Source organism: Gobio gobio (assembly GCF_949357685.1).
Source record: "Gobio gobio genome assembly, chromosome: 1".
Taxonomy (NCBI): Eukaryota; Metazoa; Chordata; class Actinopteri; order Cypriniformes; family Gobionidae; genus Gobio; species Gobio gobio.
The window spans coordinates 36,258,269-36,271,200 of NC_137097.1; positions in this window are offsets into that span (position 1 = coordinate 36,258,269).

Genomic DNA, 12,932 nt, shown 5'->3' on the forward strand with positions numbered 1-12,932 from the left:
AAGATGTGAACAGAAGCATGAAGGAGAATATGTTGAGTTGTGTGTGATATTTCTGTCATGATACACGTGGTGGTGAACGAATATTGAATCTGTTCACGCCTTTCACGTTTTATCATTAAAGCTTTTTTTTTTGCATTTGTCAAAATAAATTATTTGTCTTAATATTAAATAATTATTAATTAATAAAACATATTAATTTTGTTTTCAGGGATGAAAAGACTTTCATCTTTTCAAGTCTTTCACGTTTTATCATTAAAACTTTTTTGCATTTGTCAAAAGATATTATTTGTCTTAATATTAAACAATTATTAATTAATAAAACGTATACATTTAGTTTTCAGAGATGAAAACACATTCATCTTTTCAAGTATTTCTGCAGAAATGCCATGATATGGGCTTAAGAGTCACAAGTTTTTGTGTTTTAAGTTTTTATTTTTTATTATGTGCTGTTTAAATTCGTTTTAAACCTATTATTTTATAAATATTTTATATATGTCCTATTTGTTTTCTTTCAGAGAAACACGTTTCACTTTAAGGCCTTGTATTAAATGGTTATTTTTATTTGACATTTGAAAAATAGAAATGCCACATTCTCTGTCTATTATTTTCAATCGAAATAATACGATTGAATATAGAGTCAAATATGTTACAAATGTATTAGGCCTAATATATTTTTAAAATAAAAAAAGTTGTAGTATTGTTAAAGTAACAATAAACTACAGTGTTTGTGTCCATTAACATTAAATCTCATAGGCTATTTTCTGTCAGTATTATTTGGAACAACATGAATGTGAACAAAATAATACTAATATATCTATAGTCAAATGAGAAACACTTTACAACATGTTATACATGTATTAATATTTTTTTAAATAAAAACTGTATAGTTTTAGCCTGTTTCCATGAAGTATAAACTACTGTCTTTGTATTCATTGATTTAAACATGATCAATAGGCTATGTTTTCAAATGTTGATCATTGTACATCATGACATGCATATTATATGAACAGAAAAGTGACTTTATTTAAAAGTATTGTTGTTAAATATTGTAGACATCGATCCGATCAAAATCCATGTGAAAACAGCTTATATTTATCAAAAGAAAATTACATATATGGATAGCGCAACTATGACTGTTTAAGCCCCACCCGTCACTTCCGGTTCTGTGGATGGTGTTCTGAAACTGGTGTGCTGCGGGGCTGCAGCTGGATACTATTGGACTGGACTGGAGTGGAGTGTGGATCAAGATATACTGTATATGCATACAGTACAGGTGCTGGTCATATATTTAGAATATCATCAAAAAGTTTATTTATTTTTACTAATTCCATTCAAAAAGTGAAACCTGTATATATATTCATTCATTACCCTTACAGAAAAACCACATGAATTTCACATGTGATCACATGTGTCCACATGTGGAAAACATGTGTCCACATGTGATCATGTGTGATCACATGTGGGAAACATGTCACCACATGTTGCAACAAAATTTGGCACATGTGGCACATGTGGAAAACATGTGATCACATGTGGGAAACATGTCACCACATGTTGCAACAAAATTTGGCACATGTGGAAAACATGTGATCACATGTGGGAAACATGTCACCACATGTTACAACAAAATTTGGCACATGTGGCACATGTGGAAAACATGTGATCACATGTGGGAAACGTCACCACATGTTACAACAAAATTTGGCACATGTGGCACATGTGGCACATGTTGCAAACATGTTACCATGTGAAGCACATGTGGGAAAAGTTTCCACACGTTGTAATGGCTTTTACATGTGGATCACATGTTACCACATGTCACAAATACAGCACTGTTGTTACTTCTACCACATGTTGCAATGAAATGTGGCACATGTGGCAAACATGTTACCACATGTCACAAATACAGCTTTTTTTTTTGTATGTTTACTCGTATTGTTCTTGGTTCCTGTACAGTGGTTGGAAACATACATACATACATACACACACACACATATATATATATATATATAAAACACACACTGCAAATGTATATAAAGTAGGCCTATTTAAATATGCATATATATGTAAACACAAATATAAATCGTTGAAAGTGGAAAAACCTTAATATGTTAATTTAGGAGAGCTCTATGTTTTCAAGTGGATGGATATTTTGACATACAGACGAACCGCGCACGTCGTAGTACTCCAGACTGCACCTTGGGGTTACTCCGCACGTCCGCGGCGGGTGATGACGCAATCGGTGACGAGCCGACGACATCTCCAACGGCTGCTGACTTGAACTGTGCGAGAGACATGTACGACGGAAAAAATGATAGAAAAAAAAAAAAAAAAAAAAAAATATATATATATATATATATATATATATATATATATATATATATATATATATATATATATATATATATATATATTCAAGATGTGATAATGGGGTTTACTCATCAACATTTACCGCCGATCCATTTCTTATAAATTATACTCATAACGCTTGTTCTATTTTGAAAAATGGCTGGAAAGTGAAGTTCTGCACACGAACATCATTTGAACCTTAACGGCCGCAGTCACTGTACACCGAGGAAAAGGTAAGCAAAATGTCTTTATATTAACAGTTAACGTAGTAGTTTTTACACATTTGATGGCAAATATCAGTTTTATATGTTAAGCGTTTAAAACTCTTCTGCTTCATAAGTTTGTAACATATCGTCCTGTTTTGCGCTCCCGTCGATGACAGGATAATTCTGAGGTAACTGTTAACGTTAAATGTTGGGACTGTTTAACGTTAGTTTTTTAAAATGGCAAATTCAACATAATTAACTTTCATTTTATATCTGTAATATTTTCTATACTGTTGGACAGTTAGATGTTCAGTTATTTAGACTGGAAATGAGCCAGTTAAGGTGTGGTTACATTCACATGTTTTTTTATTATTATTAACGTTATATTGCTAAGGACATGCTATAATGTGGTTACATATTCACAGTTGTTCTATGAATTTGTACATGCAAATAGGGTATTAACTTAATTAATATTAACTTAAAATCTACTTGAAGAAAATATTTTATGTCAAAGGGGGTTTGGCTGGCAAAAAAGGCTAAATAAACTATTGAAGTGGACCTTTTATGCCACCAGAATTGACCGCACCTTTACTGTCTTTCTTTTAGGCTTTTTGCATTTATTTGTATGATTATTTTGAAGCAAGATTGACAAGATATTTGTTTATTTTTTAAAAGAAATATTGTTGGGATCTTTATGAATGGTAATATAGGCCTAATAAATTGAAGAAATGACCCACTGTGGAAATGAAGTTTCATTTTGTGCTTGATGTTATCGTTATAGGAATTACACAGCATCCACACCGGGCCAATCCACGTTCTTCATGCCCTTCCTTTGTGTCTTGTTTTTTCTGGAACCTGAACGGTGAGTGTCCCTGAATAATTGACAGTATCACTCTATGAATTTCTTCAAAATACAAACTTGTTTTCATTTTCAGTCAATTAAGCCATGTAGTTTGTGGTTTGATTAGTTCTTGACCTTCAGACCCTCTTTGGCAGCTAACTCTGAACTTGTTTTTTTAAATTTTAATATAGTTATTTTAATTTCTTACAGACTATGTCAAGTTTACACAGCCATTGGAGACATTGAGATGGTCTGCATGGCAAAAAAATGAAAAGATCTCAAAAGATGAACAGAAAGGTGAACATCGTAACATATTTATATATTGTACAGCATGAGAGAATAATATATGTGTCCGTAGGTTTCCTGCTTACATGTTGGAATACGCTTTGGTTTTTAATACTTTATTATTTACATCACAACAGACATACGATATGAATGATTATGCTATGTTTTTACCTCACTAGAGCTCCTTAGAGTCCCAATTTGGATGGCTTTTAGAGGGCATGCTGTAGTTGTGTATAGGATCTGCTGTTTATATATTTGGTTAGGGGTGTAACGGTACACGTATTCGTACCGAAACCGTTTCCGTACAGGGCTTTCGGTTCGGTGCACGCGTGTACTGAACGGTTCCGAATGCAATCTTTAACAGTTAACAGTCGTCTTGTTTTAAGCATGGAAGATACTTTAATACGGGTTTCCACACGAACATATTAAAGGATTAGTTCACTTTTAAATAAACTTTTGCTGATAATTTACTCACCCCCATGTCATCCAAGATGTCCATGTCTTTCTTTCTTCAGTCGAAAATAAATTAAGGTTTTTGATGAAAACATTCCAGGATTTTTCTCCATATAATGGACTTCAATGGGCTCCAAACGGTTCAAGGTCCAAATGACAGTTTCAGTGCAGCTTCCAAGGGCTTTAAATGATACCAGACAATGAATAAGGGTCTTATCTAGCAAAATGATCGGCCATTTAAAAAAAAAAACGTTTAAGTTTTATATGCACAAATGCTCGCCTTGCTCTGTTCGGTGATGCGCGTTTGTGACGTCATGTAATACTTAATTACGTTGAAAAGGTCACTGTAACGGACTTGTATGTTCAGGGAAGAAGGAGGCAGGAACCGGCGAACGTTCAACAAGTTTAATTCAAAATAAACACAAACTGAAAGTAAAAGCGGCAGCCCCTCACGGACGACTACTGCGCACGCACACATAATAAAACGTAAACAAAACACAACGTAAATTCCAGGCCTGGTCCTCTCTCCTCTTGCACTGTCGTCGCTCCTCCTTTTATGCTCACTCACTTATGCGTCACTCCTCCGTGACATGAGACCGTGATCATTACCACTCGCCACCGGCCCGCTCTCACAGTCCCTCGCCTCGCTGCTTGCCACAGTCACGCTTGACTTTATCTCCTTGAAGTTCAAAATCGTCCGACATCGTTGTTTTACCTTTTAACTCCCTTTGTTGTAAACGGAGTTTGACTTAGTATGTGTTAATATTTGCATATTATGTGACGTCAAGAACGTACATGCATTTGTGGAGAGCATTTGTGCTTATAAAACTTAAACTTTTTTTTTGTTTTTTTTAAATGACTGATCGTTTCGTTGAATAAAGACCTTTATTCATCGTCTGGTATCGTTTGAAGCTGCACTGAAACTCATCTGGACCTTGAACTGTTTGGGAGCCATTGAAGTCCATTATATGGAGAAAAATCTTGGAATGCTTTCATCAAAAACCTTAATTTCTTTTCGACTGAAGAAATAAAGACATGAACATCTTGGATGACATGGGGGTGAGGAAATTATCAGCAAACGTCTGATGAGCGTAACTGGTGTGCAATGTCGTCATACGCAGCGTGAGCATTTTGAACTGAGAGGTGCGGGCGACCTTTTCCGTAAGTTGAATACGGAAGGTGATTCACCGGAAGCTAGATCATTTACTTTATAAAGTCTTAAATATGGATATTTTTCTTACACAAACGCGTCGTTTCGCTTCAGAAGGCCTTTATTAACACCCCGGAGCCGCATGGATCAGTTTTATGATGGATATAGATGCACTTTTATGGACTTCAAAAACAGAGTTACAGTCAAAGCCATAATAAAGCTGGAAAGAGCCAGGACATGTTTATATAACTCTGATTTTATTAGTCTGAAAGAAGAAAGTCATATACACCTAGGATGACTTTAGGGTGAGTAAATCATGGGCTAATTTTCATTTTTGGGTGAACTAACCCTTTAATGTGACGTGACTGTGTAGGCGCTATATAGACGCATTCAACTTCAAGCGGCAGCGCGGCGCGCGAGTGACATAAATTAATATCTCTTAAGGTATGTTGAGGATACATTACAACTTACTGAAATGTATCATATGACGTGTAATCGCTCAATCAGTGTTTCAACCACGGAAAGACAATAAAACACCTTGAGAACAATGTCACATAGCATCACATTTACCTCAGAAGTCATTCAGTGTCCACAGCTGTTAGTTCACTAGAGAAATCAACTCTTACTAAATATATGCACTATATTAGCCTATATATTCATTATATTCTACTTAACCTGTTAGTGATGTATTGATTATTTAATGTATGTTTAAATAAATCTCATGAAAATGACAGACACTGTGTATAAATGATTATATTTCAACAACAAATTGGAGAAAAAAATATATAATTAGATTTAGAAGTTAATGCAAAAACTGCCTTATGAGTGTTGATTATTATCTAAAAATAAAAAGCAAGTGATTTTAGGCTAATAGTTTGGGCTCTCTAACCTTTAATATTATAGTAATGTGTGAGTAAGGGCTCCCTATATAGTTTACAGCATTATCTTTAAGAAACTGTTAGTTATAATTGAATTCATTTAAGGACAGACACAATTTTTCAGTAAACCACTGTTTAATAAAAATAAATAAAAAGCAATTTTGTAAAACTGCTGTACCGAACCGTGACTTCAAAACCGAGGTACCAAACCGTCATTTTTGTGTACCGTTGGACCCCTATATTTGGTTACTGCCAATATACATAGACCAGTCATCACTTGAAAATAACAGATACAATCCTGAAATCCAGATAGAAAAGTTAACTTTATCAGGATACACTTGTGTTTGCACTTATCTATCATTTTTTTCTATCCCAAAACAGGAAGCCTGCTGAAGGAGACATGGAGGACAACACACAACACACATTCACAAACACACAATACACACACACACACACACACACACACACACACACTATACATCTGCGTTTTAGATACTTTTTAATGTATAATTTTAATATTTGGTTTTGTATTGTTTGTTTTAAACATTCAATTTGTATTGCATATTTTGAAAATAAATAAAATCTTAATTTGTATTATTTGTTTTAATGTTGGGAAACATGTCTATAGGCCCTACAGAAGAACATGGTACCGTTTTCTGTGGATTTACTTTAGAAAGGATTGTTGATGGGTTTCACATGTGATCTCAGGGGTTCACATGGGAATGTTATATTTCACATGTGATTTCATGAGTTTCACATGGAAATTTAAAGGTTTAACATGTGATCACATGGGAATATACGTTTCACATGATATTACATGGGTTTCACATGTGATTACATGGGAATTTATGGGTTTCACATGTGATTACATGGAAATATACGTTTCACATGTGATTACATGGGTTTCACATGGGAATTTATGGGTTTCACATGTGATTACATGGAAATATACGTTTCACATGTGATTACATGGGTTTCACATGGGAATTTATGGGTTTCACATGTGATCACATGGGATTATACGTTTCACATGTGATTACATGGGTTTCACATGGGAAGTTATGGGTTTCACATGTGATCACATGGGTATATACGTTTCACATGTGATTACATGGGTTTCACATGGGAATTTATGGGTTTCACATGTGATCACATGGGATTATACGTTTCACATGTGATTACATGGGTTTCACATGGGAATTTATGGGTTTCACATGTGATTACATGGGAATATATGTTTCACATGTGATTACATGGGTTTCACATGGGAATTTATGGGTTTCACATGTGATCACATGGGAATTTATGGGTTTCACATGTGATCACATGGGTTTCACATGGGAATTGTATACGTGTTTCACATGGGAATACACACGTGTTTACATGGGTTTCACATGGGAATTTATGGGTTTCACATGTGATAACATGGAAATATACGTTTCACATGTGATTACATGGGTTTCACATGGGAATTTATGGGTTTCACATGTGATTACATGGGAATATATGTTTCACATGTGATTACATGGGTTTCACATGGGAATTTATGGGTTTCACATGTGATCACATGGGATTATACGTTTCACATGTGATTACATGGGTTTCACATGGGAAGTTATGGGTTTCACATGTGATCACATGGGTATATACGTTTCACATGTGATTACATGGGTTTCACATGGGAATTTATGGGTTTCACATGTGATTACATGGGAATATATGTTTCACATGTGATTACATGGGTTTCACATGGGAATTTATGGGTTTCACATGTGATCACATGGGATTATACGTTTCACATGTGATTACATGGGTTTCACATGGGAAGTTATGGGTTTCACATGTGATCACATGGGTATATACGTTTCACATGTGATTACATGGGTTTCACATGGGAATTTATGGGTTTCACATGTGATCACATGGGATTATACGTTTCACATGTGATTACATGGGTTTCACATGGGAATTTATGGGTTTCACATGTGATTACATGGGAATATATGTTTCACATGTGATTACATGGGTTTCACATGGGAATTTATGGGTTTCACATGTGATCACATGGGATTATACGTTTCACATGTGATTACATGGGTTTCACATGGGAAGTTATGGGTTTCACATGTGATCACATGGGTATATACGTTTCACATGTGATTACATGGGTTTCACATGGGAATTTATGGGTTTCACATGTGATCACATGGGATTATACGTTTCACATGTGATTACATGGGTTTCACATGGGAATTTATGGGTTTCACATGTGATTACATGGGAATATATGTTTCACATGTGATTACATGGGTTTCACATGGGAATTTATGGGTTTCACATGTGATCACATGGGAATTTATGGGTTTCACATGTGATCACATGGGTTTCACATGGGAATTGTATACGTGTTTCACATGGGAATACACACGTGTTTACATGGGTTTCACATGGGAATTTATGGGTTTCACATGTGATAACATGTGCATCACATGTGTTTCACATGTGAAAATATGTGTTTCACATGTGCAAATGTTCCAAAAGCACACATTTCCCATGTTTTTCACATGTGATCCACATATTTCACATGTGCTTTTAACATGTTACATTTCACATGTGCATCTGCTCACATGTGATCCACATATTTCACATGTGCTTTTAACATGTTACATTTCACATGTGCATCTGCTCACATGTGATCCACATATTTCACATGTGCTTTTAACATGTTAAATTTCACATGTGCGCGCGATCACATGTGACCACATGTGCTTTTAACATGTTACATTTCACATGTGCATCTGCTCACATGTGATCCACATATTTCACATGTGCTTTTAACATGTTACATTTCACATGTGCATCTGCTCACATGTGATCCACATATTTCACATGTGCTTTTAACATGTTAAATTTCACATGTGCGCGCGATCACATGTGACCACATGTGCTTTTAACATGTTAAATTTCACATGTGCGTGCGATCACATATGACCACATGTGTTTTTGCACATGTGAAGTTCATGTGTTTTTTCTGTAAGGGTACACACAGACTGGTATATTTCAAATGTTTATGTCTTTTAATTTTGATGATTATAACTGACAACTAAGAAAAATCCCAAATTCAGTATCTCAGAAAATTAGAATATTGTGAAAAGGTTAAATATTGAAGACACCTGGTGACACACTCTAATCAGCTAATTAACTCAAAACACGTGCAAATGCCTTTAAATGGTATCTCAGTCTAGTTCTATAGGCTACACAATCATGGGGAAGACTACTGACTTGACAGTTGTCCAAAAGACGACCATTGACACCTTGTACAAGGAGGGCAAAAGAGCAAAAGAGGCTGACTGTTCACAGAGCTCTGTGTCCAAGCACATTAATAGAGAGGCGAAGGTAAGGGAAAGTTGTGGTAGAAAAAAGTGTACAAGCAATAGGGATAACTGCACCCTGGAGAGGATTGTGAAACAAAACCCATTCAAAAATGTGAGGGAGATTCACAAAGAGTGGACTGCAGCTGGAGTCAGTGCTTCAAGAACCACTACGCACAGACGTATGTAGGGCATGGGTTTCAGCTGTCGCATTCCTTGTGTCAAGCCACTCTTGAACAACAGACAGCATCAGAAGCGTCTCGCCTGGGCTAAAGACAAAAAGGACTGGACTGCTGCTGAGTGGTCCAAAGTTATGTTCTCTGATGAAAGTAAATTTTGCATTTCCTTTGGATATCAGGGTCCCAGAGTCTGGAGGAAGAGAGGAGAGGCACACAATCCACGTTGCTTGAGGTCCAGTGTAAAGTTTCCACAGTCAGTGATGGTTTGGGGTGCCATGTCATCTGCTGGTGTTGGTCCACTGTGTTTTCTGAGGTCCAAGGTCAACGCAGCCGTATACCAGGAAGTTTTAGAGCACTTCATGCTTCCTGCTGCTGACCAACTTTATGGAGATGCAGATTTCATTTTCCAACAGGACTTGGCACCTGCACACAGTGCCAAAGCAACCAGTACCTGGTTTAAGGACCATGGTATCCCTGTTCTTAATTGGCCAGCAGGCTCGACTGACCTTAAACCATACATGCCAACCCTCCCGATTTTTCCGGGAGACTCCCGAATTTCAAAGCCCCTCCCGAAAATCTCCCGGGCCGACCTTTCTCCCGATTTCCACGCGGACAACAATATTGCTACACCATCCGTCACTGGGCGCCGTTTCAGACCGAACAATAATAAAGGTTACACCTCGAAGTCAAGCACGGCAAATTCAGAACGGAAAAAGAAGCAGAAGAAGAAGGGGAAAAGGAAGAAAGAAGAGACATGGCGAATAAAAAGAGAAAATATGCCTGCAAATTCCTAACTGAATGAAAAAAAGAATTCATGTTCATCCAGGACAGCTCGAAGGGGAAGGGATATGCTGCCTGCAAATTTTGTAGATCAGACTTCTCCATTGAGCTACACTCCTTCAAGGGCTGTGCTACTGGCTGTGAAGCATTGCACCTTCAAATACAACCATCAGTAGAGGAGTGTTGTTGTTACTGTACATAATATGTATGTATAAATAATGTACAAATAAATGAATTATATTCTTCTTTACGTTTGTTTGTGTGTGTGATCATATATATACATCATTATTTCCTTCTCTTCTGTCCACTGTAGGGCCAATAATATTACCAATAGCTCTAGTATATACTGACAAATGGTCGGTTACTCTTTTCTTAATATAAAATTCACACATTGGAATGTATACAGCTGCACCTGCATATCCTGTATCAGGATCCTTGGATCCAGCTGTATACCTTATTGGAAGTTGATTAGAATTGTCTTTCAGCTCCTGCTGTATACAAAGGTCAACAGTTGGCAAAGGGAATAACCAGGGAGGAATGGAGGAAAGTGAGACTGTATTACTGTACTGTAATTGATGTAATCCTATATTTCTCTTGCTTTCGCATCACCTATCCACCCAAAACTTGTCAAATTTGTTTCATTATGTTCCCACATGTGTCTTACCACCACCCACTGGACTGGAGTCGAGAGGAGGGGACACATCTACTTCTACCCAAATCGTAACTACGAGTTTGTTGCATTCAAGTGCTTTGTTGTCGGAATGAACAGGAATCATGGAGGACACCATGTTTGCCTATTTTTTGGGAAAATCTTATTAAAACCAAAATCATATGTAGTGTCACACCACATACACTGACAACCGTAAACATTTAAGATGCCAGATTCTGTCATTTCGCTCAAATGCAGGCAATTTTTGCCGTGTACGCCTACGCTTCAAATGATTAGCCTACTCGTGTACAGGAGCATCGGACTGGGGGTAAAACCAATACTGATTACCAGGGCTTGTGCAGTGCTACGCCCCTGCTCGTGTATGTAAATATGCACTACATAATGTAGTAGTCTACATTAACAACAAGACAACGATTTAGCTGTTTTAGCTGGGGGGTCCCCAGCAAATCACAACTTTTCACAGCAGTAGTTCTCCCCACCACCATGTTTAAAGTTTATGGCACACCCATCTCGGGAATTTGGGTATCACAATTATTTCAGAGCTTCCGATGTGGTAAACATGACATCAGCGGGCGTTCAAGTGCAATTTTTACCTCGGAAACTCGTATTTACGATAATTCCGATAGCACTAGTTTTTTTGGAACCAGCATACCTCGAATAAGCTCGGTTTGGGTTAGGGCTGCCCAATATATCGAAATTATCGAAATATCGCAAATGTTCATATCGCGCGATATGCATATCGCAACGGCACGCAATATCTAAATTATTTTTATATGCTAAACTTCAACATTGTGAAAAGTGTACATTTTAGGTTGATGCATACAGCACACAACTGTTACTTATGTGACTTGCTTTACGTTAAAAAGAGTTATTAAACGCATTAACTTTAACGCATTAACGAAAAACAACTCCTTCCAGTCTTGCACTGTCTGATACACACACTGAAACATGCGCACTCGTGCGCAACACTTGTTACACACTCAAACTGTCAAATACACACACAGTTATGTCAAAATGGCTGTCTTGATGAGTATTCATGTAAACACAGTCGGTTATGCTTTAAGTGAACAATATCAGTTGGGGAAAGAAACCGAATGCATGTCAATAGGATCCGTGCATTAGGTATTAAAGTTACAGGCTGCTAATACAGTAAACCTGCTAATACAGTAAATACAGTAACAGCTAATACAGTAAACCGGCTAATACTGTAAACCTGCTAATACGGTTAATACAGTAAACCTGCTAATACTGCCGCTGTCTGTCAAACAACAATAGAACAAGAGAAAATTACTCACTGCTCTTGGCTGAATAACCTTTGTAGCTTTATCAGAGTATATTTAATTCTTGTGGAAAAACTAGCTACTGTTTTTAGTTCTTATTTTTAATAACAAAGATACATTAAAATAGCAAAAATAATCATCCACCCCTAGTTCAGGTGTCTTTGTTTACTTGGATGTTCTTGATGTTAAGTTTTAAGTTGATACAAGTTACAACAATACCAAGTCAAGCAAAGAGTTTTTGGTATTAAAATATTGGCATTACATTTTTTGTTTGTTTACATTGATGTTAATTAACTTTTGATAAAACACTTCTGGTCACTTTCAGAAGTTGTAGCGATGCTTTCTTTTCCCAGAAAGAATGTGAAACACGTATCATTGTCAGTTCTTAAATATTTCTAAAAATATATATAATTTAAATAGATTTTACACACTTAGAGCAATATCCTATCGCATATCGAATATCGCATTATGTATAACGGTATTTCATATC